Below are 27,011 nucleotides of genomic sequence, written 5' to 3'. Positions count from 1 at the left end.
TAGCATTACAGAGCAAACGCTCCATCTGCATCTGGGCGAAGAGCAATCAAATGAAAGGGTGGAACAGAAGTACCCCTGAGTACATGCGAGAACTGGGGGTTCATCCTGGGAGTGCCCCGAGGACCTGCCCAGGGAGAGTCTGGCCCATCAGGAAGGGCTTCTTGGAGAAGGGGTATGTGCTGGGCTTGCATGGCATCCAAACAGAATGAGGACAGAGGAGAGAGAGGCCTGCGTGCCTGAATACCGCAAGCCAAGGCCTGTTCATGGTGACTCTTGCAGCTTTTTTGAGGGGCTCTCATACTAATGATCACATCTGACCCTCACCACACCCCTGCAAGATAAGCAGGGAAGTTGTCTCCGTTTGTAAAAGAGGGAACAAAGGGCCAAAGAGGGGAGAGCACTCGTCTAAGCAAGTAAGGAGAGCTGGGACTGGAACCTATGTCTCCTGACTTCCAAAACAGTGAAAACAGTGATCTTTCCTTACACCAAGCGGCCTTACCTGTGTCCAGTGCTGGGCCCTGCTTTTATGGACGAAGCTGGCCACTCCTGGACATACACATACCCATGCCACCTGCACAAAGGCAGGCTGAGGAAGGAAGGAAGGAGGCTGAGAGGACACTCGTGCATTTAGGATTACCCAGCTAGGAAAAGCAGAGACGCCCCACATCGCAACACCAAAGGACAAGCCCTGCCAATCCTGGAAAACACACCACTGCCCCGCCAACCCCAACCTTCATCACCCTCATCCAGTGTCCCCTGTGCTCTTTCTGACCACATGGCATGAACACAGGTGATCTGCCAAGTGAAAGAAAACAGAGGCCCTCCCCTCTGAAAGCACAGCACAGGTAGAGTAGAGGTAACGATCCAGTGGTGGGCTGGTAGACGTTCAACAATCAGCTCTACAGGGGAAAAGCCCCGATTCAGAGTGCTTGCCAATGCCATGGTGTAAGTACTCCCACCACGGCCAATTTCAAGCTACTGGCAGGCAAATGTTCTAATTACTTTCTAATAGGCTCTCAAGAACCAGTACAAGTAGGCTCCAGCAAACGACTGTAACAAACCCATCTCCCTCCCTCCAAAAGAAACTCCAGGCAGAGAAAAGAAATCCAGCACCATCCTGCCCCCTCCTCCCCAGGAATAAAAGTCTCAGGTCAGAGCTTGGGGAAGAGAAACAGAGGCTGGACGAGTCATAGGGAAAGGATGGGGCAGCCCCCTGTCTGGTCTCCTGGGGCCTCCCCAGGAAAAACACAACTGAAATTAGCTCTTATACTACAGTGATCGTGTCTCTTAAGTGAGACCATGCCACTGATCTGTGCAAAACCCCCTAATGCCTTCTCATGTCTCTCAAAGAAAAAGACAAAGTTCTTAGAAGAACTTGTGTGTATACACACACACACCCACACACACACAAACGAACTCCTGGCCCACTCACTCCACTCCAGCGACATTGTCCTCTGTGCTGTTTCTTACACTGGAGACTTTACATTGGCTGTCCCCTCTGCCCGGAACATTCTTCTCCTAGATCTCAGCACTGCCACTCCTCTCAGCTCCTGTAAACCTCCACTCAAATGGCATCTTCTCCATGAGGCCTTCCCTGACCACCCCATTCAAAACTGTACCTCCCCCAGCACACTCCATCTCTCTTCTCCTGCTCAGCTTCACTTACTGCTGTATTCCCAAAGCTACGAACAGTTTCACACAAGACAGGTGTAAGTATTTTTGAAAGAATGTATGAATGCCTGGGAAAGGTCTCTCCCAAACCCCTAGGTGCCATCTTGGCTTCCCAAGAGCAGGCAACTGGGGAGTGAGAGAGCCCTGTAGTTAGCGCCTGCCCAGCTGAGACTCAGGATACCTGCGTTCTTGCCCTGGCCCTGACATCTGTGACCTGGCACAGCTGCATCCTCCATCCCACCTTCGCAGTTCACTATTTAGGCTCTAATGGGACCCTACATGGCTAACCCTGGGCAGTACCGAGGGCCGGAGCTAAGGCCAAACAGGACACCAAGTCTGAAGGCCCCTGAGCTCCACAGTGAGAGCCTCCAAGGTCAGGTTCGAGGCATTCCCTTTATTCAAAGGTCTAGGAAAGACAAGCCCTTTGCTTCCCCTCTGCACCAGCCACACCCAAACTCCAGCTACATCCATTCCCCATTCTCCAGCTCTGGGCCTAGAAGAAACCCCCCAAAACACTCTCTACCCCAGTGGTTAAAGCCAGCAGAGCCCCAAGCCCAGGCGGCTGCCCCATCAGGCCTCAGGCGGGCTCCCCACATGCCCAGCGGCCAGCTCACGCTGCTATTTTAAGCTCTGCGGGCCCAGCTGCAGCACGTAGCCACAGCAGGCTGGCAGCCGGGGTGGAGGTAGGGAAGCAAACTCACTAAGGAGTGCTGACCTGAGGCGCTCCGAAAGGGGAGACTGGTCATCCCCTTACCACCACCCCTTCTCTACACAGACTGGAAACTCCCAGGCCCACCCTCAAATCCACCAGCCATGGGGAAAGTGAGTCAGGAGCTGCATTGGGCACGCCTACATTCCATTTCTGAAAGTGACCCCCTGAGTTTCCACAGCAAAATGACTCCTAGCCCCACCCTGCCAACCCCTAGAAATTCCAGCAAAGCTAGAACAAGCACAGCACCTATCTTCCAGGTGCTGACAACATGAGACAGATACCAAGAGCACAGGCCAAAGAAAGGAGCTAACCTGCTACTGTCTGAGTCAGCTTATCTGCCGATCCCCCAACTCCCTTCTCCCGCCCCGTCTCCCCTCAGTGACTGTGCACAGTGCCAGGCACACAGCCACACTCAATAAATACTTGCTGATTAAATGACTGCTCCTAAATGCATGCTGAAACCAAACATGATGGAAGTCGTCTAGGGGATAACACAGTCTTCACTACTCTTATCATGAGCCTTGTTATTATCTGTGTTTCTGCTGACCTCATTGCACACCGAAACAGAATAAAGACTATAGAACCAAGGAACCAACGGAGTTTAGTAACAAAGCAAGGATGCCTCCCTGCTGGCCAGGGAGGAAGTCTGCCACTGCACCACTCCAGCGGGACAGTTACACTGCATTCCCTGTGAACTGTGCCCCCTGAAGGTGTGCAACACAGAGGCCCTGTTCCAACCCTGCTCTGCCATGGACACCCAAGCCTCCGAGAGCTGGCTTGAGAAGGAACGCACAGAACAGGAACTCCGGGTGCAAGCTATTCCCATCCCCAACCTCATGCCGCAGAACACCAGCAAAACCATGCAGGGCAGGACGGGTCACACATGCCCGGGGCTCCCGGCAGCATCCCGTGGCTCTAATCGCTCAGCTGAAGCAACATCAGCACCAGGGAAAGAGGAAGGAAATCCAGACGGTGCTATCATCGGGGAGCCCTGCTACCTTTCCCCTTGCTACCTGTCTCTCTCAAGACCAAACCAGCACCCACACCTTAAAGAAATAGATTCACTACCTGGATTGGGGGAAGAGGGACATTCCTTGGACTCTTTCTTTTTTTTCTCTTTCTCTCTTTCTTTCTCTCTCTCTCTCTCTCTTTCTTTCTTTTTTTCTTTTTTTAATAGGGTCTCACTCTGTCACCCAGGCTGGAACGCAGTGGCACAATCTCAGCTCACTGCAGCCTCCACTTCCTGGGTTCAAGTGAGCCTCCCACTTCAGCCTCCCAAGTAGCTGGGACTACAAGTGTGCACCACCACGCCCAGCTAATTTTTGTATTTTTTCTAGAGACGGGATTTTGCCATGTTGCCCAGACTGGTCTCAAACTCCTGAACTCCTGAACTCAAGCGAGCTGCCCACCTCGGCCCCCCAAAGTGCTGGGATTACAGGTGTGCACCGTGCCTGGCTGGATTTTCTTATTGAAGGAAGATCCCAGAAGCTATGGGCCGTCAGAGATCATTTGGTCTACTTCTCCCTCCCCCTCCCTTCCCTGGCTTCAATCAATCCAGACCCTTCTGGACATTTCTATTATAATTGTAGAAGCAATGACAACAGCCTGCAATTATAGAAAAATGTATGCTGTTCAAAGGGATTTCACATACGCGACCATCACAAAAGCCCTAGGAAGTCACTGCAGCAGACATCATTGTACCCAACTTACAAAAAGATTCCAAAGGTGAAGTGGCACACACCTGAGGCCAATCACCGAGTAGACTGGAACCTGGGTCTTCATACATCTAGTCCAGTGTTCTTTCCCAAATGCCGAGTTCCCTCTAAAACTACTTCTCTAAGCGTGGGTCCCAGGCCAGTTGCTCCAGAATCCTTGGGTATTTGGTGATGAATGCAAATTCTGGGGCCCACTCTGGCCTAAAAGTATCTGGAGGCAGAATGTTGATAACCTGCCCTGTGAATGCTCTGTGGGGGATTCTGAACTGTGTTCAACCCTGAGAGCCCCTGCTTTCTTTGTTGACTGGATCTAACTGGCTCATCCTTTCACTAACCAAGCAGCAGCTAATCTCCTACCTCCGCCAGCAACTCTCCCCAAACTAGAGCCTCTCTGGGTATAAAACCTCCATTGCTGTCCTTGGGTTCATCTCCCTGAAGATACATTCGCACCTAATCGCCAAGGTGACCCTTACACATTTCTGTCAAGAACTGGAAGTCACGCCAGCTGCGGAGAAAATCCTGGCCAAAATCTTCCCTCCCCACTTTGAGAAGGGACAGATCTCAGATCTGCCTAAATCCCTCTGTTCAGCCCAAGCCCATATTCCAGATGTGCCTAGCACAGAGGGATGCAGTGGGAGAGAAAGGAAAGGAAGAAGCAGCATGAAATCACTCCAGAGTGGCCTTTCTTTATGGCACCCTGGGGGCCCCACCCCTCCAGAAGCTTTCTCTGAGCACTTGGCCACCGCGGGTGCTCCTACTTGCATGTGTCATCAGCAATGGCGCTAGCTCTGCCTTTGACTGTTCACTTTCAGGTACGCCCTAACCCCAGCAAAGCCGACAGAGCAGATCCCCAGTATTCCGAGCCTCAGTCCCGGAGACAGCTCTCAACCTGCCTCAGGCATCTGTCTCCGACCATGCGGCCCTGACCCTGTCTCCGCCACTCTGTGTTGTGCTCAGCTCCTGACTGGCTGTTGCAGCCTCAGGGAGGGCTGCGTGGCCTGGCTCACCTCTCTGCCTGCCCCAATTCTAGGCTCCAATTAGCCTCCCCTCCCTTGGCATGGAGGCTTCTCAGGCTGATGGCCCAGTTACAAATCCCCGCCTGGTGGTCCCAACACACAACTTCCTCCCACTTTCTCCCCCTCACTGCCTCTCGATCACATGGCCTGGCTGACAGCCTGAGGGGCAGGTCTCTCTTTGCGGACAGACCTGTCAGCTGCAAGAGAATGGGGTGCCAGTTGTATTCCTGCTGAGTCACCTTTAGCATCTCCCACACCCTAGTCGTGTGCCAGTTGCTCAATAGCACTGTTGAATGAATGAATGGGCAGATGAATGAATGAAGAACTGCAGCCCGGCCAACTTTTCTGGTGGTATCTAGTGAAAAAAAAAAAAGGTAGGAAGAGGGAAGAAAGTCATAGGAAGAGAAAGAGAAAAGAGCTCCCTCACATAAGGCCAAGAACAAGGCCATCAGCTCAGAGGAGGCTGTGGGCCCCAGGCAGCCTTGGGTGGGCGCAGCAACAGCCTTCCTACCTCCAAAACCCTGAAGCCCTCCACCCTCCATCAGTAACCAGAATTAGCAAATTAGCAGTTTCTTCATTCCATCAAGCAGAGCATCCCCCAAGCAGAAAGCCAGTCTAATCTGGGTGAATTAATTGAGTAATTAACTTCCCTGATCTGCTCCCTCCCAGCCCACCTTTCAGAAAGGGTTGGTAGCGCCCCACAGGAGGGTTGACTGGGGGCCAGGGGTCAAGGGGGCTACAGCCTTCTCCACCAGCCCCAACTTGCCAAAAATTCCTGTCTACCCTACATCACACACAGGCCCTCCAAAGACCTCAAAGCCCCCTCCCAAGGCACACAGGCCTCCAACACACAAACACAAGCACACAACACATGTGCACGTGCATGTCCACACACTGACTGTGGGAACACCTCTCAGTCAGCTTGGATTCTGGCTGTGGTTCCAGTTTTGAGCTCAGGCACCCATGGGACGATGCAGGTGGCCTGTCAGATACAGCAAAGGAGCAAGGAGAAGCAGGTAAAATGAATCTGGAGAAAAGACTGATGAAGTGAATCACAGAAAGCAAGAGGCAGTGCAGGGCAGAGGGAAGGGCACAAGGGCTGGGGTCAGAAGGCCCAGGTGTGAGTCCCAGTTCTATCTCCTAGGGACAATGTGACTTTGGGCATGTCACTTAACCCCATGAGCTTCATGGGGCATAAAGCCTACCTCCCTTCTGGGCTGTCCTAGGATGAAATGAGCTCACTAGGTGTTACTTATGTCCAATCTCCTCCCCTCTGCACAGGCCAGAGGTCACCAGGCAGCCTTGCTGTCATTTCTCAGCTCTCACTACCATGGGCACTGCCTTAGCATTCTGGGCCCCCACCTGCCTACCTCCACTTTCTGCCTGAGAGATGCAGATGAGGTGGTAGGGAGACATGGGTCAAATCAGTCCTATCATATTCAAATCCCAGCTCTGCCCCATGACAAGGCACTTTCCTTCTCCGCATCTCAGTTTCCTTGTCTGAATTATGGATACAATAAATGTCCAACCACACACAGTTGATGATCTATGTCCAGGGCCCGATTCCGTGCCTAGCACACACCACACTTCATACACAGTAGATAATATTTCTTTTAATTATCATCCCCATCATGATTCTGGCTAATGCAATTAGTCTTCCCCTCTGGAGTAGTAAAGCAGAGGCCTAATTCCTCTCCCGGGTGCCAGCCGCTCACACATAAGATGGTGCCATGGGCCCCGAGTCTTCTCTTCCCCAAGCAAACATCCCCCCCCACCCATCTTTCCACTGTGACTCATGCCGAAGCCCCCTGCCCAGTCTCCTCCTTGTCCCTCCTGGTCTACCAGTGCCCTCCCTAAAATGCAGGGCCCTGAACTCCTACATCTGAGCCGTGCGGTACCTCTAGCACCACCTAAGCACCTGGCACACAGCAGGTGCACAGAAAAATAGAATAACTTAGTGGATTCACAAGTCAGAGCTCTGTTTATCATTTTAGTATGAAAAATAATCCTGTTAACCTAAGATCCTAAGACCTCTGTCTCAAGATCAAATTTATTTTAGAAAGGTGATGTTAAGGTGATGGAGACTTTGTTAAAAAGGGCCCAAACAAGCTTCCTAGGTGACAGGCACTTACTCTGGAAACATCGACGAAAATAAAGAAGGTGAAAATCCAATTTCAAGAAATAAAGCATCTGAGTTATAACAGATATTTAACTGTGAGCCAAATAAGTTAACCTGTTAATTGTTTCCATTTGCTTTCATCTGTAGCAACCCCTAGATCCATGCTTTTCAAACTGCAGGCTGTGACCCATTATTGGGTTATAAAATCGGCTGAGTGGGGCAGAAGACTTTTTTTTTTTCTTTTAGATACAGCATCTCGCTCTGCTGCCTGGGCTGGAGTGCAGTGGTACAATCATAGCTGACTACACTCTTCAACTCCCAGGTTCAAGTGATTCTCCTGAGTAGCTAGAACTACAGGTATGGGCCACCAGCCTGGCTAATTTTATTTTTTCTGTAGAGACAGGGTCTCACTATGTTCCTCAAGCAACCTTCCCACCTTGGCCTCATGAAGTGCTGGGATTACAAGTGTGAGCCACCGTGCCGAGCCCAGAAGAGTATTTTTTAAAAATAAAACAGAAAACACCAGAAGGTATCTCACACAGTAAAGATAAGAATTAATTAATGAAACATTTTCTCAGGTGTAGCTGTGTGTGCGCTGAATTACAATGTTTGGAGAAACAATGCCCTGGGTCTTTAATGGTGACACGAATGGCCCACAAGTCTCGGAACATGGGTTGACCGCCCATGAGAATTTGCACTTTCTAGGCATGAAACTCAGAGCTGCTTACTTTCTGCAGGGAGTTGCACCTGGCCAGGAAGCTTTACCAGCTGCAGGAAATACACTGGGATTCACTCTCAAGATGGAGATGTGCCAAAACGTTACGTGTACCGTGAGAAGAGACGGCGCACGTCTTGTCAGTGGAAATGTGTTCCTGAGTCCGTCAATCTCACCGCTATCTGCCAGATAGAACTCTGGCTGAGAATCTGGATTTAACATGCTCGCCTGCAAAATGGGGAGAATCGTGCCCCAAATCTGGAATGGACAATATGTAATGTGGACTCTTTATTCATGGATTCATCACTTGATTGCTGAAACAAATCAACGTTGGTTTAAAAAAATGCATGATGTTAGCTCAGAATACAACTATACCTTCCTAACCTATTAAATTAGAGAAAACCAATTCTAAACCAAGCCAATATCTTACCCGTTACAAATTCTACTCAGCTGTCTGCCTCACGTGTCTAGAGTAGACACCACCTCCTGCTGGTTCTCCAAAACAGAAGGAAAACATCATGCCCTCACGCATCTGAAGCCTCCGTGCAGGGGACAGTGGCTTCCTCTCTTGTTTCACTTAGGGCAGAATGAGAGGAATGGGCTTAAAATGCAACAGGAAGCCTGCAGAAGACAGAGCTGTTAAAGACGGGAACAGGTGACTGAAGCAGGTGCTAGCTACCACCCTGGGCCGGTTGAACCCCACCCCACCTGGAGTCAGAGTGGGGTGAGTGTCGGGGTGTGTAATGCACCCAGCACGGTCCCTTCCTTCCTAGATGACTTTGGGAGGTGCCTTCCTGTCTGCGGCATCCATGGTTCCAGGATGAGGCAGGATGATGAGTGTGGGGTTGCCACAAACAATGGGCCCTCTCGGCCGGGCCCCGCAGCCTATTTCCAGCTCCTGATAGTTCCTGTCTAATGCCAACATTGACAGAGGAATCCAGGGCATCCTGGGCCCAGCATTGTTCAAATCACACATTCCTCTTCAGAAAAAGCTACAGAATAACTCTCATTCCTCCGCCCTCCCAGGAGAAACCACATCAGAGAATAAGCAACCAGATCCCCACATATGATGGGGACCAAGGGGGATGGGCGCGAGCCACAGGGTGTCTCCACCATTGTCCATCAGATCCCCCACAGCAGATGCACAGAATGCCCAGAAAGCTCACCTGCCCGACCCACAGCTAAGCCCACCCTCAAACCACACAGCCAAGGGCAAGTGAGCGCGACCAGAGGCCCACCTGTACCCCCACCCAGACACACCACATTCTAAGTGTTAATGTTCTACACCACCCGTCTCATTGACATTTCGTGAAAACTGCAACTAAACTCTCAGGAAAGGGAAGAAGAGATGTTTATGGAGTGCCTACTAAGCGTCAGGCACCGGGGTAAGCACGAGCATCAGAAACCCCTTCATCTGGCCGGGCGCAGTGGCTCACACCTATAATCCCAGCACTTTGGGAGGCCAAGGGGGGCAGATCACCTTAGGTCAGGAGTTCAAGACCAGCCTGGCCAACACGGTGAAACCCCATCTCTACTAAAAATACAAAAGTTAGCCAGGCGTGGTGGTGCATGCCTGTAATTCCAGCTACTCAGGGGGCTAAGGCAGGAGAATCGCTTGAACCCAGGAAGCGGAGGTTGCAGTGAGCTGAGAGCACGCCACTGCACTCCAGCCTGGGCAACAAGAGCGAAACAACTCTGTCTCAAAAGAAAAAAAAAAAAGAAAAGAAAAAGAAACCCCTTCATCTCCATGGGTCACCGGCCACAGCTGAAGACAGAAATGCAAATGGAGGGAAAAAACAAAGCACAACTGTTATGCTAAGCACTGTATGCGGAGTGGATACATGGGTAGCGGAGACGGTGAGAAAAGTTCACAAAAAAAGGTAAGAATGGCAGAGATACAAAAGCGTACAGCGGGGAAAGGCCGGCACTACCCATCCCTGATCAATACCACCACAGGAAAACACCACTGCCCTGTGTGCCCATGACACCATGCCACCTGCAGAACAGAAACCTGCACGACTGAGGGCCAGGGGCTAACCATCTGCCCAGAGACCCATCGGCGGGCAAGACACGGCCCAGACAGAGCCGACAGGACCTCACACCCTGGCGGACAAGGACACTGGCCGTCACCTGCCCGTCCTTCTTGAGTAAGAGGGCTCTGACTGAATCATTCTGTGATTAGGAATTTCACTTCTTTGTTTCCTGGTTGTAAACTTGGGAACATTACAAATCATGGAAATCCAAATTAAAACAACCAAGCCATCACTGTTTACCTAGCAGGTTAAGGCTGGGTGCGGTTGCTCACACCTGTAATCCCAGTACTTTGGGAGGCTGAGGCAGGCAAATCACCTGAGCTCAGAAGTTCAAGGACAGCTTGGCCAACATGACAAAACCCCATCTCTACTAAAAATACAAAAACTAGCTGGGCATGGTGGCAGGCACCTGTAATCCCAGCTAGTTGGGAGGCTGAGGCAGGAGAATCCCTTGAAACCAGGAGGCGGAGACTGCAGTGAGCCAAGATTGAGCCACTGTGCTCCAGCCTGGGCAACAGAGCGAGACTCCATCTCAAAAAAAATTTTCTTGGCCAAGCACGGTGGCTCACGCCTGTAATCCCAGCACTTGGGGAGGCCGAGGCGGGCAGATCACAAGGTCAGGAGATCGAGACCATCCTAGCTAACACAGTGAAACCCCGTCTCTACTAAAAATACAAAGAATTAGCTGGGCATGGTGGCAGGCACCTTAGTCCCAGCTACTCGGGAGGCTGAGGCAGGAGAATGGTGTGAACCCAGGAGGTGGAGCTGGCAGTGAGCCGAGATCGCGCCACTGCAGTCCGGCCTGGGCGACAGAGTGAGACTCCATCTCAAAAATAAATTTTTTTAAGTGACAAAATACCTATCAGCTTACATTTTTTTTTTAATTTAAACAAGGCTACTCAATGCTGGCAAGAGTGTGGCGCATCTCCTGGGGGTCCCACCACCTCCCCACTCCCCCGGCCACCTCTTGCTCATGGACTCCTAACTGGCCTCCCAGCCACTCCTCGTTTTGCCCTGCTGTCCATGGTACTCTCCCCGCTAATGCGGGGCACCTTCCTAACACTCGGCTCTGTGCATTTCACTCGCAGCTGACACACTTCAGTGGCCCCAATTTTCATGGAATATTTAAAGACGGGCTCTGGTGGGCAATCAAGGAAAGACCGGGCAACTCAGGAGGGCCTGAAAGGTGCACCATTCTCAGCCAGGTGTGGAGGCAGATGATGTAAAGATGGGAGAGCTGCTTTCGGTTTTTTTTGGGATTTTCCCTAATGTAGGACAGATACTTTCTTTGCTGTGACGAGGGCCCAGAATAGAGTCTGAGCCACCAAAGGAAAAGGAAGGAAGTCTTAGCAGCAGCAACGCTCTTAAACTATTTAGTCTTGTTTCAGCTAACTTTTAAATTGTGATTGGACCAAGAGACAAAAATATCTTAATCAATCAACAGATGTGGACGGAATGTCCTTCATTACCACAGGAGGCTAAAAGAAGGTGGCAGGCAGCACACGGACGTGACAATCCCCAGCCCACACTTAACTAGCAGCCATGAGGTGCCTGGTATATGCCAGCTGCTTGCACACAGCCGCGTGGTTCCTCATGCCTTCGCACATTCTGTTCCCTGTGCAGAGCACATGCCCCTCTCTTGGACACTCAGTTTTCTCCATGAAGGCTCTTCCTTCCCCAGCCCAGGCAAAATTGGACCTTCTCTTCTCCAATCGCTGGGCTCCCCCCATTCAGACTCTCACTCTGCACACTGCTCCGTAAGGCTCGATGCTGAGACAAGAGGAGAAGGGGCACTGGGGTGATTGTTGTTCATCTTTCAATCCCAGAACCTAGCACCGTCCCTGGCTCACAGCAGGGGACAAATGGATGAACAAGCCAGGGAATAGAAGCGCGTGAGAGCCACTTCAGGTAGGGAGCACCCACAGAGGTGAGGGCTGGGACGAATCTCATCCCCGTGGCTCTTCAGACCCTCTGAGAGCTTGGATGGGCAGGGCTTGTTCTGGGAAGGAGAAAGGCATACAGGCAGGGCTGAGCAGTGCCCTGGGAGCCAATGTGGGTCTATTTAATATGCAGTGTGCCGATTCCCAGAAATCAATGCTCATTTTTAAAACTCTGCTCCCCAGAGCCACCTTCCTGTTTGATTCCAGGGTCGGTGTTAAGTATCTTTCTATTTATAAAGCAACTCGACTGCAGTGGTACGATGCCGGTCCCACACCCAGCCACGGAGGTGGGGCAGGGTAGCACAGAAGGAGAAACTGAGGCCTGGAAACAAGATACCAGAAAGGCCAGGTACTTACTGCAACAGCGAAAGAAATCTGGGCTAGATGCACTCCCTCCCGCAACCCTGGGGCCTGCTCACTTAGAGGCCTCCAGACAAGCTGGGAAGTGCAGCTCTTGCTCTGGGTTCCCGTGAGCACAGCGAGAGACGCTGGGTCTTTCAAAGTTATTCTACCAAGTACCAAAGGAAATGAACCCAGAGAGATGGGAAGGACGAGGTGCCTGGCTTTCCCTGGCCACGCTTCTGACCTTCCTGGTGTCTGCAGCTCTCTATCTCACACCTCCTGCAAGTCAGCCCGTGCCACTGCAGCTCACAGGGGCTGCCACAGCTTGGCAGGCCCCTGCCGGGCGCTGACCTCCACCTCCTTCTCTGCCTCTCTGTCTCACACCCACCTCCAGGAGCCCAGACACCCTGATGTCCTCAAGGTCAAGGCCGAGGAAGACTGACTGCTCTCGTGCCACTTCTCCCTCCCAGTTCTGGTTTCAGGTTTAGCGCACTCCTGCTTGCCAGGTCTCACCCCAGGTGAGATGCTGCCCCTGCTCCTAGGTCCTGCAGGACAGCACATTCATCCCAAATGATGCCCCCAGCCTCGCCCAGCAGGGGTCGTGTGCACAGCACTCAGGGGTGTGTCTGCAACACTTCATATCACACAAGGCGCAGAGCTGTGGACAAAAGCCTCACCAGTTCTCCTGGCCACCTCCTCAGAAAATAAGGAAGAAAAGAAGACAGGCAGGGCAGGGGGTGTAAGGTCCGGGCGGCCTTCTCACACTACCAAATCAGGAGCTCCTCAGGTATCAATCATGTCCATTAAAACCACAGCTGAGGCCGGGTGCGGTGGCTCAGGCCTGTAATCCCAGCACTTTGGGAGGCCGAGGCGGCGAATCACAAGGTCAGGAGATTGAGACCATCCTGGCTAACACGGTGAAACCCCGTCTCTACTAAAAATACAAAAAATTAGCCGGGCGCGGTGGCGGGCGCCTGTAGTCCCAGCTACTCGGGAGACTGAGGCAGGAGGATGACATGAAACCGGGAGGCGGAGCTTGCAGTGAGCGGAGATCGCGCCACTGCACTCCAGCCTGGGCGACAGAGCAAGACTCCATCTCAAAAAATAAAAATAAAATTTAAAAAAGCCACAGCTGAAGGCCAGGTGTGCTGGGCCTGTTACAAGAAGAAGCCCCTGGCCCCAAACACAGCAGAACACACGGGCTCCTGGAAATGAACACACAAACCTCTCTACATTTTCTAACACACAGAATCCCAGAATGTTAGAATTGGAAGGAAATCTAGAAATCATCAGCTGTAAACACTCCTTACAAATGAGGGAAATGGCCAGATGCAGTGGCTCAAGCCTGTAACCCCAGCACTTTGGAAGGCTTAGGTGGGAGGACCGCTTGAGGCCAGGAGTTTGAGACTAGCCTGGGCAACATAGTAAGACTCTGTCTGTACAAAAACTAAAAAACTAGCCAGGTATGGTGGCATGTGCCTGTAGCCCCAGGTACTCAGGAGGCTGAGGCAGGAGGATCGCTTGAGCTCAGCAGTTCAAGGCTGCAGTGATCATGCCACTGCACTCCAGCTTGGGCAACAGAGTAAGATCCTGCCTCAAAAACAAACAAACAAATGAGGGAGAACGAAGTTTTGGAGGATAAATGAATTTATTCAGGGTCATCTAGCAAGGTCGGAACACAACAAATACAAACATCCCTTCCTGGTCCACATCCTTAATACCACGCTGTAGTCATTCAACAAACATTTATCAGGCAGAGATCTGCTGGGCATTTCACTTGGTATATGGGCTCAACTCAGCTGGTTCCTGTTTTCAAGCAGCTTATAATTTAAGGAGGAGGAGGGAGGGAGGGAGGGAGGAAGACAGAAAGGAGAGAGAGAGATCTTTAAACAAACGGCAGAGCCAGGCACAGTGGCTAACGCCTGTAATCCCCCAGCAACTTGGGAGGCCGAGGAACAGGATCACTTGAGACCAGGAGGTCAAGACCAGGGGCAATATAGCAAGACCCCCATCTCTACAAAAACTTAAAAATTAGCCAGGCATGGTGGTGTCCACCTGTAGTTCTAAGTACTTGGAAGGCTGAGGTTGGAGGATCACTTGAGCCCAGGAGGTCAAGGCTACAGTGAGCCATAATCATGCAACTGCACTCCAGCCTGGCCCTCATCTCTAAAAATAAAAAAAATACACAAAAACAAACTCTTTCAACAGCACAAGCATGTGGTAAGTGCTACAATGCCAGTATGGGCATAGATGAGGAGGTGTCCCATGGGAGTACCTGTGCTACGCCCAGTGGGTGAGTACAGTCTGCCTGGCAGAGGGAAGAGAAAGGGCATTGCAGGGAGAGCAAATAGCACAGGCGAGACCCAGCGGATGGCAAGGACATGGCAGAATCAAGAAAGCACAAGAAGAGTCTAGCGGGTGGTCATACAGCTCGTGAGGGCCACGGGCAGGGCTGCAGCCACACAGACTCTGGGCTTTCCTCGGGAAGACAGGGAACCACTGAACTCATCCACCCGGGCACAGTGAGCATCTCCACATGCCAGGCACAGCCAACCAGGCACAGCCGACCAGGTCAGTGGGCACAGCCACTTTGCAGGACAGCAAAGGACAGCTTGGAGGAGACTTGTCAGGAAGCTGTGGTAATGTTCAGGTAAGACGCCTTGAGCACCTGAACTGGGAAAGTGGCATCCAGAGACAAGGCAGAGGCACAGTCAGCAGAACCCGGGCGTGGAGTGAGAGAAACCGCTGAGTGCGCTTCGAGGTCAGGTGGTGGGAGGGCCCAGCGGTGGTAACAACCTGCGCTGGGACCAGCCTCTCTGTTTAATAGACTCGCCTGCTGCGTGCGGTTAGTTACCTTTCCATGCCTATGTGCTTGGTATTCCCTGCAGGCTCAATCAACACCTACAGGGTGACGCTGATTACGAAGCCAGCATGCCTCCAAAGCTGAAGAAAGCCTCGCTAAGTGACAGTGCTGATGGATCTAGTACAAGAGCCGGCCAACGAAGTGGCCCATCGCACTGCCCACCCCATCGCCCATCTCAGTCCTCACTTGTACCAGGAGTGGCTCTTGGCCAGGAGTGGGCCTCGGGAGCACCGCTGGCAGGGCCAACCAAACGTCAGTGAAAACACCCCAGACCAGACCCCCGCGGTTGTGATTCTATGCGCTAGGGTGGGACTCAGCAAGCGGCGTTTAAGTTCCCCCAGTGAGTGACACGAGCACCCACTCGTGCCAGACTAAGAACCACCAGTTATTAATCTCTCTCATTTTAGAGATAAAGAATCAGGTCTGCAAAGCTAAGCACTCGTCCACAACTGAAAACAGCATGACCCTGACCATGCCGGCTCCCCGGGGCTGCCTCCAGAGCTGGGCGGGGAGGCAGAGGGCCGCAAGACAGAGAGGGCCGCCTGCACCAGGGCCAATCTGCATCCCTCGCTCCCCAGCAGTGCGCTGAAAGCTGAGGCTGGGGTGGGGGCGGGGGAAGGGTGACGGATGGATCCTGCCTTGCTGGCTGCTACCAGAGGGCCAGGGAGGAAGAGGAGAAATGAAAAGCCTGGGAGATATCTTCCCTGTGATGTGTGCCGCTGGAGATGCCCTGTAGCAATATTTATCCCGCAGCTCTGTCCCACTGTCGTTTATCATCCAGCTTAGCCTGAGTTATCACAACCAGGACGGGACCCATAAACTAGCTACCTGACACCGTGGGGACCATGAAGCGTATTTTAAAATCTCAAGGAGCAGTTTCGACCCTCCATGGAAATTTAAAGAAATAGGTGCACCCTTCATCCCCTGGGGACTGCGGCCACTGTGGATGCAGACACAGGGAGAACGTGACACACGGGAGAAACTGCCACGCTCCCAGAGATTCACTGCAAACAAGGACCACACCCTACCTACGAGTGCAGAACCACCATCTGGTCACAGCCCCTTCTTCAGGCCAGTAGGACACACCTTTCAAAGGCCCAGAATATTTCTGGGATTGAATTTTAATCATCTGTCAATAGCAGTTCATCAAGAAATTTGGCAGTAAACGAATGAATGCTGAATTTACTGGGCATTTTCTATTACGTACTAGGTCTGTGCTGGGTAAAGGGGGTTAGAAGTATACGACCAAGTACTCAATTATCTTATCTATCAGATCTATTCACAGGGACACACAGGGATGGGTAACTAACAATACAGGAAGGATAGGTGGGTCTGATGAATGAGGGAGGGGACAGCAGGGGCTATCAGGACATCCAGGGTTAAGGGATCCTCAAGGTTGGGGCTGGCATTATGGAAAACATGAGAAGAGAGTGGGTAATCATTTGCAGACTGATAGCAAACAGTTTCTGTGGATTACGGATTAGTTATGTGTGATCTAGTTACTGGGTTTACGGCAGTGCACAAAACCAGGAGGAAAAACAAACAAGCCCTCCTATGGCTTGCATTCCAATTTGAGGACATGTGGGTGACAAATAAAGAAAAAAGAATATATCACATGCTATGTAGAAAAATAAAGAGGGATAAGGAAGATAGGACTGGGCGGGGGCAGCTGCTTTAAACAGAAAAGTCAGAAGGTCTCGGCGCGCATCGGGACAGGGCAGCAGCAGGGAGACGTGCTGGGAAACTGTTCCCATAATCCAAGCACGAGGTGATGAACGGTGGCTGGATCAGGGCTATAGCCACAGAAGCAGCAAAAGAAGGAAGAATCCTGGTTGATCTACAAAGGAACACAGGAGTGGGGAGGCAAGGAGTGTGCTTTTCAGTACATTAGGACGTCTGTTAGTCATCCAAGTGGAGACACGGATGCAATGCTTAAGAAATGAGTCAAAGAACTTTAGAAACAGAAGCAGCTTTAGAGAGCACCACCCCAGGAGTCCCTACCCAGCAGATAACGAGGTGATGGTGGACCTCGAAGCCTCAGCCAGCAGCCCCACAGGTGCCACAGCTTTGCAGGTCCTTCCGCTCTACCTCCAGCCATCCTCCCCAGCTCTCCTGCGGTGTTTTCAGCTGGGTAGGCCTGATCTCCGCAGCCATCTCATTCTACAGATAAGGTGCTCTGTGGCCAGGAGAAGCCACGTGCATGACCAGGGCCATCTGCTCCCCCATCACGACCCCCACACACAGAACTGACTCAGTGATCTCTTCTCTACGCCACGCACATCCACCAGATCAGATTTTGTTTCCAACAATGCAATTTTGACAACAAGGAGGAAGAGAAAAACAAAATCTCTGCTTCTAAAAGTCTTTTAATTATAAGGTTTGCCTTTGGAGTCTGAGTTTCTTCCCACAGATGTATATTACATGCGGAATCCTATGCTCCATGCTATCTGGAGCAAGCTGGCCATAGATTGGTGTGTCCAAGCTAGCCGTAGATTGGTGTGTCCAACGCAGGAGCTTGGGCTATAGGTATAAAACTGGAGTAACTGCAAAGTCTGTCTCCATGGAAAAGGAAGGAAAATACTGAGCCCTGGCAGGGATCAGTGCAGAATATTCCCTGCAAACACCATAAACGAGATGGATGGGAGAGAAATTCAGATGTAAGTGACATTTATTGAGCACCCTCTATTTCCAGGCTGTTTGCCTCACTCAATCCTCACAGCAACCCAGTGAGACAGGTATTATTATTCCCAGATGAAGGACGTGGAACAGAGAGAAGTAAAGGGACTTGCTCAAGGTCACGGCAGCCAGAAAGTAGCAGATATGAGATTCAGGATGCCCCCATCCCCACCCCAAGACATTCTGACTCCTCCATCAGGGCTCTTTCCTTCCCCATGCTGCCTAGCAAAAATGAGGAGAGAAGGTGCCCCATGGTTGGGTTCAAGTGGATGGCTTGAGTCCCACTCAGGGAGCTGCATACACCTCTAAGCTTCTCTGCACCCTCCACCTCCCCCAGGCTCCAGGAAGCCACCCTGCCCACCCTGACACCTGATACGATCTTCTTCCTGCCTTCAAATGTCATTCAAAACTGCCTCCTTGATAAGTCTTCCAAACTCACTCGCATGGTTCCCACTCCTCCAACAAGCTCACAGGCATGGAAGCCTTTCCCAAATGCCCGGGCAGGGATCTAGGCCTTTTCTAGCTGTGATTCCCACATCCGGACTGATGCCTATGGTGCTGAGTGTTCACAGGGTTTGTTACTAATAATGGATCACATTACTTTTATCAGCATTTTTCACTTTTCCCAGGCTGTCATACCATTAACTCACGTGGTCCTTATGGCCACTCTGGGCGTGTACACGTGTTGGGAGGGCAGGTACACGTGTTGCCCATGTGACAGGTGGAGAAGCTGAGATCTAGGGGATAAAGGACTTTCCCCAGGACACCAAACTAATATCCAAACCAGAACTAGAAATCAGAGCTTCTCCTTTCTAAGCCAAAGGCCTTTCCACCAGATCACATGAACTCCCTCTCTCTGCCCTGACTTCTAAAGCAGGGGCTTCTTCCACTCCTCTCTCAGAGAATGCCAAAGTCAATCAAACCTTCCCCCAGCCCTGAGGTCAACCTGCCCACACCCACCCGAAACAGAGTGGGTACCTTCTGCAGACTAAGGAGGAAGACAGAGCACTGAAGGTGGGCTGTGTAGTGACGGCCTCTGCCCCTCTCCCACGCTCCACGTGCAGAAGATGGAATGGTCCCTGAGAACTCACAGGCGGGTGAAAATGGAGCCGGTTTTCTCTCCTCTGGCTGCCCCATAGTCTCATCCTGGCAGACTGTTGCCAGGGGGTCTGAAATGAGGAGAGAAATGACGAAAAGAGAAGCGTACACACACTTCATGTTCCCAGCTCTGTTTAATGCCACATGAGATCACCACCTTGTATTTCCCCACTACCTTCCTTCTGAGTCACGTCCAAACCTGAGCTCATCCATCTGCACACCCACACCGGCCGGGAGGGAGGCGGGGCCCTCGAGGCAGCGCATCTGATTCATTCATTTACTCAACGAGTACTTTATGGTGGAGACACAGAAAAGAGAGGGGGCGGAGAGTGGCCTCGGCTTCCCAGAGAGACAGGGCCTGGTCTGGGAAGAGAATTAAGATTTATCAAATCCTCTCCATCCAGAGCTCAATTTTTTCCCAATGCCTATAACTGCTCTTGAGACATCCATTCGTAAAGAGATTGGATGCAGCACTTCACAAGCAAGTGACAATGACTCACACATAGAAATAGAGGGGGGCAAAGAGAAAGTAAGTCGGCTCCCCACTGCCCCCCAGCTCTGGCACCTCCCAGCTTGTGACACTCTCTTCTTACCCCTTGCAGCCTCTTCTTAGACTCTGTCCTGAATTCATTCTGTCCTGTGTGCTTGAGGCTGAGCAGCTGCAGACAGGCCCAGTTCTTGTTCACCCAGCACCCCTGCAGCACCCGGAACATATTGGGAAGGCACAGATTTTGGCTCCCCTCTCGGTCTTGAATTGAAGGAAGCAAAAAGACGAGCGCTAGAGGGGAGATTTTATTAAGACCTTAGCAACTAAAAAGGTTTGAAGCATCTGGAAAGAGCTGGCACAGTGTAGAGGGATGAAGATCTTTCCCATGATAGAGAAAAGAGCGAATGATTCTCTGCCAAGGATGACTGGTGCTACTCCTGCCTTGCAGGGCACTGAGCTAAACGGTGGAACGGTGGTGTGGTCTCCCCCCGCCTGGGCTTCTGTGGCACAGAATGAGTGACATGGGAGGGTATCTCCTGCTGCTGCTTGTCCGCTGGACCCCAGGACATGCTTTTATCCACAAAGGCCTGCAACCCAAACTGACCCCAATCCTCCCAGGAGGACAGGCCCATGACCTGACCCTGCAGAATAAGACCCAGAGCTCCCAAAGGAGCCAGTGGGCTGGGCCCAGGAGGGTGGTCCAGGCAAATAGGCACATTGCCCCAGATGGGAACTCTGCAGGTGTGGTCTAAGGCTCCCCCACCCCCAGCCAGACTGATGCCAGCCAAAGCCCCCGGAGGAAAGTCAGTCAGCCCTGGCCCCTGCACACCAGGTCAGCAGCCACATCTGGCCCCCAGCAGCTCCTAGCCCCTGCCATCCCGATCCCAAGCGGGAGGCCATGCTCACAGCACTTAGGCAGCAGTTGCCTGGACTTGGAGCCACATTTGTGAGGGCTGTACATGCCCCAAATCCAGCTCATCATGGGCTAATGACTCCACATCCACCCCAGCCCATCACCATCATCCCTTCCAGCCCAAACTTGGGCTGACCCTCCCACTAGTTTTATTAGCACCTGTACACCAAGCACCATCCTAATCATTAAGGGGAAAGATGTGCAAAAGTACACAAGAGATAAGCCCAATCTCCAGGGGCTCACGGTTTTTTTCTAAGCTGATCAATACTGCACTCAAGTTATACGTTTATCTATCATCCCTAAAATGTGTCGTAGTCTCTCTGTGTCCTCATTGGCTGGCACAGAGTAACTAACTTAATGGAAGAGCTAAAAACCTCCATCTATGTGCAAAATCCCATTCCTACTGCTCATCTTCACTGGCCATCAGTGAAATCAACAGTCGCAGTGAGATATCTCATTAGTGAGAGATCATCAATGAACTACAGCCGCTTGCAGCAACGTGGATGAATCTTATCTTTTTTAATGTTGAGAAACAGAAGCTAGACAAAAGAACACAAGCTGTATGATCCCATTTATGTAAAGGCCTTAGTCTATGGGCCGGGCGTGGTGGCTCATACCTGTAATCCCAGCATTTTGGGAGGCCGAGGGTGGATCACCTGAGGTCAGGAGTTCGAGACCAGCCTGGCCAACACGGTGAAACCCCGTCTCTACTAAAAATACAAAAATTAGCTGGGCATGGTGGCGCATGCCTGTAATCCCAGCTAGTCAGGAGGCTGAGGCAGGAGAATCGCTTGAACCTGGGAGGTGGAGGTTGCAGTGAGCCAAGATCGTGCCATCACATTCCAGCCTCGGTGACAGAGCGAGACTCCATCTCAAAGAAGAAAAAAACAAAAACAAAAAACAAAACACTAATCTACGCTGTTAGAGATCAGGTAGTGGCTACCCTTGAGCAGGAGTAAAGTCTCAAAAGGGGAATGAGGGTGATGTGCAAGGTATTAGTAATGTTGTTTCTCAATCTGGATGCTGGTCCCACAGATGTGTTCACTTCTCTATAAAAATTCATCAAATGCTGCATTGCATGCATATGTTATACTTCAACAGAAGGTTAGAACATTTTCCATTTCTGTCCATTTATTCACCCCGGTAGCCCTTTCATATAAAAGGACAAAGCTGTTCATGTAAAATAAATCACTGATCATCTATATGTATAATACTAGTCTTTTTTCATCTCTAAAATGAAGAATATGAGATAATCTCTAAGGAACCTTCCAGCTTTAGATAGTATGATGCTTTGATCCTATTCTTAGTAAAACCTCATTAATCAGTAATAACAAATCCTTTCTAAATTAGTGGAAAGTGCAAAATATGGAACATTTGTTTAAAGAAAGGCAGCGTTACTGCTTACAAGAACTAAGCACATCACAAATTAAAATATAAATGTCTATTAAATTGAAGTTAATGAAAAATATTACAATATACATTAGGCTTACATTACTTAATACTGCTTGAATATTGTTAGAATTCTGTGTCTTTCCCATGTTAGGTCCTCATTTCAACCATTTTCATCAAGAGGAGTCATGAATGCCAAACTATTACATCTGCTGTATCATTAGTGACCAAATGAGAGCGTTTCGAGAGTAACATTGACTCATATGCCTATAATTCCCACACCTCGGCCACTTCCCTCCATGGCCCTGTTAGACCGACGAGTTCCATCCACACCTGGGCAAATCTGAGCCTGGCCTGAGCCTCGGTGCAGAGCCACTCCTTGAGGCCCGTCCCCTGCATGAGGCTGCCTCGAACATGGCTGAGACACAGATTACTTATGAGACTTAAGACACCCCTGGGAGCCCGGCAACTCCAGTGATGCAGCAGATTCTAGAAGGCAGCAGGACGAGAATACTAGGCGCCATCATAAATTAAACCTCTGCTCAGTGGCTAATCTCACGGGCGCCTCACAAAGACACAGACAGACTGCCTACAGCTCACTCGCAGCCTTGAGAGCTTACAAGCAGAGGCGCCTCCCTCCCAGCTGCCAGCAGACCCACAGCTTTGCGAGCAACTCTCTCTGGGCCTCAGTATCTCCTTCTGTACAATGGGGAGAAACGCCCCGTGACCCTCGCCTTGCAGTACGGCGGCAACAACAGAACTCACTCACTAACATTTTAAATACTTCTGGACTCCCCCATGAAATAAGAGAGCATGGGGTATGTCTCAAAGGAAGTGATTTCCTGGCGGTCATCTCCAAGTCCAAAGAGCAGATTCTGCCCAAGGAACTGACACTTCATAAAGTTTACTGAAAAATCAGCAAATGAACCCTGATTCCTGGCAAACCCCCATTAATTAGCAATAAGAAATCCCTCTATTTTCCCCACCAACAGAGAGGATGAGCAGTGGGATTCGGGGCCAGTACTTCCTGCTTCTTTGCTAAGATCTAGATGCACCGAGGACTCAGGTCCAAAGACCTTCATTCCATTAGGAAAAACAGCAGCTGAGTTAGGCCTCCCTTCCCCCAGCCTAGGGCTGTGAGTGAACTTCCCCTCCTCTAGCTCCACCACCTGTCTCTGGACCAAATACAGATCACAGAGAGGCATTTCCTGAGCTCTGCAAGCTCGCTGACCCTGGAGGTTAATCCTACCCCTCTACGGCCAGGCCACCAGATGAGAGACTCTTTCCTCCCAACCAAAGGAACCACAGAATCCTAGAATTTCAGGGCTTGAAGGGACCTGAGAAGCCAGCACGTTCAAGGCTCTGAAATGTCCAGGGATTATCCCAAGGTCACAAAGCAGAAATGGAGAGGCCAGGATTCAGAGCTAGGTCCTCTGACCCTCACCCTAATGCTCTTTACTCTACCCAAGACAGGACCTCCTTGCCATCCGAAATGCCACTGTGGCCCATTGGTGGCAGCAACCTGGAGTGCTGTACCGAGAAGGCTCAGCAGGCTCAGTCTGGGTGCAGAGTTAACAGTGCTGTGATCAAGTAGCAATATCCACCTGCAGCAAAGGAGGAGGGTTTTGCAGTAGGCACTTGCCAACCTACCACGACACTGCTGGCTCCCAGGAGTCACCACAAGATGCCTCTGCATCACCACGATCCAGCAATCTCTGGGTGTCATTCTCCCCTCGCAGGCCTGGAACAAGTGCAAGGGCCAGGGAGAGGAGCTAACCCAACAGGGAAGAGAAGAAACAGCCAGAGAGTAAAGAAGACCAGAGTGAGTTGGGAGCAAAATCCAGAAAAACTTTTATTTCAAATCAAGGATGATTTGTTGAGTGCCTGCTATTCATTTATTGGACAAACACATATCAAATGCCCACTGCATGCCAGCCATGGTGGAGCTCCCTGATCAATGCTACGTACCATAGAGTGTAAAGCAAACTCCTCTTTCATTTCTGCTGTGCATCACCTTCTTTTCTGCTCTGTAGACCCTATGTCTGAAAACAGAGAGAAACCACCTCCCAGGACTGTTTTGATAATAGAAAGCAAAAACTCATATGAAAGCACCTTAGGAAAGAGAAAGCTCATCTAAATACAGAGCAGGCCATCGTTTCCTTCCTTCCCTTTCCTCTCATCAGGGACTTTGCACCTAATGAACGGTCCGGCCTCAGTACCGCTGGTCTATCCCAAAGGACCTCTATAGCTTGGCCTTCTAAGTGGGTCCCCTCCCGCTGGCCCTCCTGCCCCACCGTCCAGATCAGGAACTGGGGTGAAGGAGTGGCCTCCTCCCTGCAAAGAGGAGAGAACAGAGAGAGCTGCCTAATTAACTGGAGAGGGAAACCCAGCCTCTACATTAATGACAGCAGGTGAGTCTCTAATATCCACAGGCAGTAACTCACACCAGAGGTTTTCTGTATCCTCCAGGGCAGAGCAAGGGATTACCACTGATGTGTTATCTGCTCCAATTCTTCCTGCCAGGAGTCAAGCATAATACCTTAGTAGTGTGGTCTCACTGATGCTAGCTGCACAGAGATATGTAAATTATACGCAATGGATTGGGAACACCACACGCTGACATCTGTCTCTCGTAAATACCTCCTACTCCAGGATGTGAAACCCAGGAAAATCCTCTGAGTGGCAAAAAGCTGTAGGCAGAACAGTAACCCGGGAAAAAGACCCAACACCAACGATGTGTGACCCAGGTGCTATAGTTAAGCAGACTTTGTTGCGTGGCAAAGGTCTATGAAACACCATCCTAGGTGTAGCGGGGTGGAAGGGAGGAGAAATGACATAAAATGAGAACAGAAAGCCATGGTCCCTGCCCTATACAGGGTGTTTCAATGCTGGGGTTAAAATAGACACACAAATATCTTACCATGGGGTAGAGTGTGGAAAGTGCCAAACAGAGGTAGAAACAAAAGAGCAAGAGAAGCAAAAGATGGGATTGTCATATTCAATTATGGGGCTTATAGACAAGACATTTAAGCTGGCCCTTGAACAGTTGGCAGGCTTCTGAAAACAGCCAGAGGGCAACAGGGAATGAGGTGAAAGGAATAGCTTGAGCTCAAGGTAGAAAAGCATTCATTCATTCAACCACTATTGATCATGCCAGGCAGTGTCTAGATGCTGGGGACTCCTCAGAGAGCTGCACGAACAAGCATGGGAGTGCTCTGTGTGGACCGCAGCCAGGGACCATGGAAGGGGATGGGAATACACTTGGAGAAGAGAGTTGGGGCCCTACTGGGGAGATTCGCCAACGACTGGCAAGACTCTCCCTTCCCATGCTGTCCACAGTGGGAGGAAGGAGAAGACGTGTCCCTCTGACGTTCTGCTGCCCCTACCTTGACACTCTCTCCAACAGGCTGCCTGGGGCCTCCAGGGCTGCCTCAGCTCTCACGGCAGGGGAGATGGTGCCTTGAGCCTCAGCCCTGGAGGCCTGGGAGAGAAGGGCGACATGTAGCCTAGAGCCTGGTATAACCATAATTTGTTTCATTAACTTCCCTTAAATCTACCCGGGGGACCTATTAGCTCTGCTGAGAAAGAGCTGAGGGGAAAGCAAATGGTCTTCTTCTCGCCCAAAAGCAGGGTTAGATTAAAGGAGCCAAAAAGCTGAAAATTACTTCTTTTTTTTTTCTAAACATTCATCACCTCTGGTCTTGGCTGTCACTATCATCTTTTCCCTGGCTTGATCAACGGCTTCCAAGAGCCCCATCAGCTGGACCTAGGGGCCCTCAAATACCTCTCCAGGTAGAACAAGAGTTGATAACCTCTCTGCTGTTGGTTCCTGCAGGTCTCTCAGCCAGGGACACTCCCCTGCTATGATGTAAGCCCACATCCTCCTGTTCTGACCTTCACCGTCACCTGAATCAATTATTTAGCATGCAGCTGCATACAGCACTGTCTTAGTCTGTTTTGTGTTGTTATAAAGGAATACCTGAAGCTGGATGATTGATCAGGGAAAAGGTTTATTTGGCTCACGATTCTGATGTCTGAGCATCTGGTGAGGCCTCAGGCTGCTTCTGCTCATGGTGGAAGGCAGAAGCGAGCCGGCATAGGCAGATATCACATGGTGAGAGAGGAAGCAAGACAGTGGGGGGAGGTGCCAGGTGCCAGGCTCTTAAACAATCAGCTCTCACAGGAACTATTACAGTGAAGATGTACTCACTGGCCAGAGAGGACATTAATCTATTCATGAGGGATCCATCCTCATGACCCAAACACCTCCCATTAGGCCACACCCCCAACACTGGGATCAAATTTCAACCTGAGGAGGCCAGGCAGGCACCATGGCTCATGCCTGTAATCCCAACACTTTGGAAGGCTGAAGCGGGAAGATGGCTTGAGCCCCAGCATTCAAGGCTGCAGCGAGCTGGAGTGCACCCACTGCACCCCAGCCTGGGTGACAGAGTGAGACCCTATCTCTAAAACAACAGACAGACAGACAGACAGACAGATAGATAGATAGATAGATAGATAGACAGATAGATAGATAGATTTCAACCCAAGATTTGGAGAGGACAAATATTCAAACCATAGCAAGCACCATTCTGGGTCTAGTGAACAGCAAGTTACACACACACAGAATTGTACAATATCAACACAAAAGGCTGAGAAGCAGGAGCTGGGGAGCTGCTCATTGGTGCTCTTCCAGCAGGAAAGGGCATTTTCCAAGAGCACTTTCCCCAGGCCAGGCCCCACACTAGGTGCTCCACCTACCTCCTGCTCCCCAGGTGGTGGGTTTTAAAGGGCTCCAGGTGTCCTTTAAGATCCTATTTATGTCAACAAATGGTGCTGGGACAGCTGCATACCCACAGGTGAAAAATGTAGTTGGCCCCCTACCTCACACCATACACAAAAAGGAACTCAGAATGAATCATGGACCTAAATGTAAGAGTTAAAACTATAAACCTCTTAGAAGACAAGATAGGTGTAACTCTTTGTGACCTTGGGTTTGGCAATTATGCCTTAGATATGACACCAAAAACATAATAAAAGAAAAATTAGATAAATTGGACTTCAGTAAAATTAAAAACTATTTTGTTTTTTTTTTGAGACTGAGTTTCACTCTCGTTGCCCAGGCTGGAGTGCAATGGCGCAATCTCGACTCATCGCAACCTCCGCCTCCCGGGTTCAAGCGATTCTCCTGCCTCAGCCTTCATGAGTAGCTGGGATTACAGGTATGCACCACCATGCCAGGCTAATTTTGTATTTTTAGTAGAGACAGGGTTTCTCCATGTTGGTAAGGCTGATCTAGAACTGCCAACTTCAGATGATCCA

The 27,011-nt window shown here is 50.7% G+C and overlaps 1 protein-coding gene and 1 long non-coding RNA gene across 4 annotated transcripts in view; both read right to left on the bottom strand.

Annotated features, from left to right (window-relative positions):
• Positions 1-27,011, bottom strand: part of TSPAN9 (tetraspanin 9) — a 206,737-nt gene that overhangs the window by 96,832 nt on the left and 82,894 nt on the right. The window lies entirely within an intron of this gene.
• LOC134756541 (uncharacterized) lies at positions 18,145-22,607 on the bottom strand. 2 transcript variants are annotated; one of them, XR_010129283.1, is made up of 3 exons: positions 22,023-22,607; positions 19,494-19,648; positions 18,145-19,263 (listed from the first exon to the last, which is right to left on the bottom strand). It is a non-coding gene; the product is annotated as an uncharacterized lncRNA (long non-coding RNA). The 2 variants fall into 2 exon arrangements; XR_010129284.1 differs by having other exon boundaries at positions 19,494-19,678; positions 22,023-22,044.

This window comes from Gorilla gorilla, chromosome 10 (genome assembly GCF_029281585.2).
Source record: "Gorilla gorilla gorilla isolate KB3781 chromosome 10, NHGRI_mGorGor1-v2.1_pri, whole genome shotgun sequence".
In the NCBI taxonomy this organism is placed as follows: Eukaryota; Metazoa; Chordata; class Mammalia; order Primates; family Hominidae; genus Gorilla; species Gorilla gorilla.
This window is presented reverse-complemented; position numbering and strand designations above follow the sequence as displayed.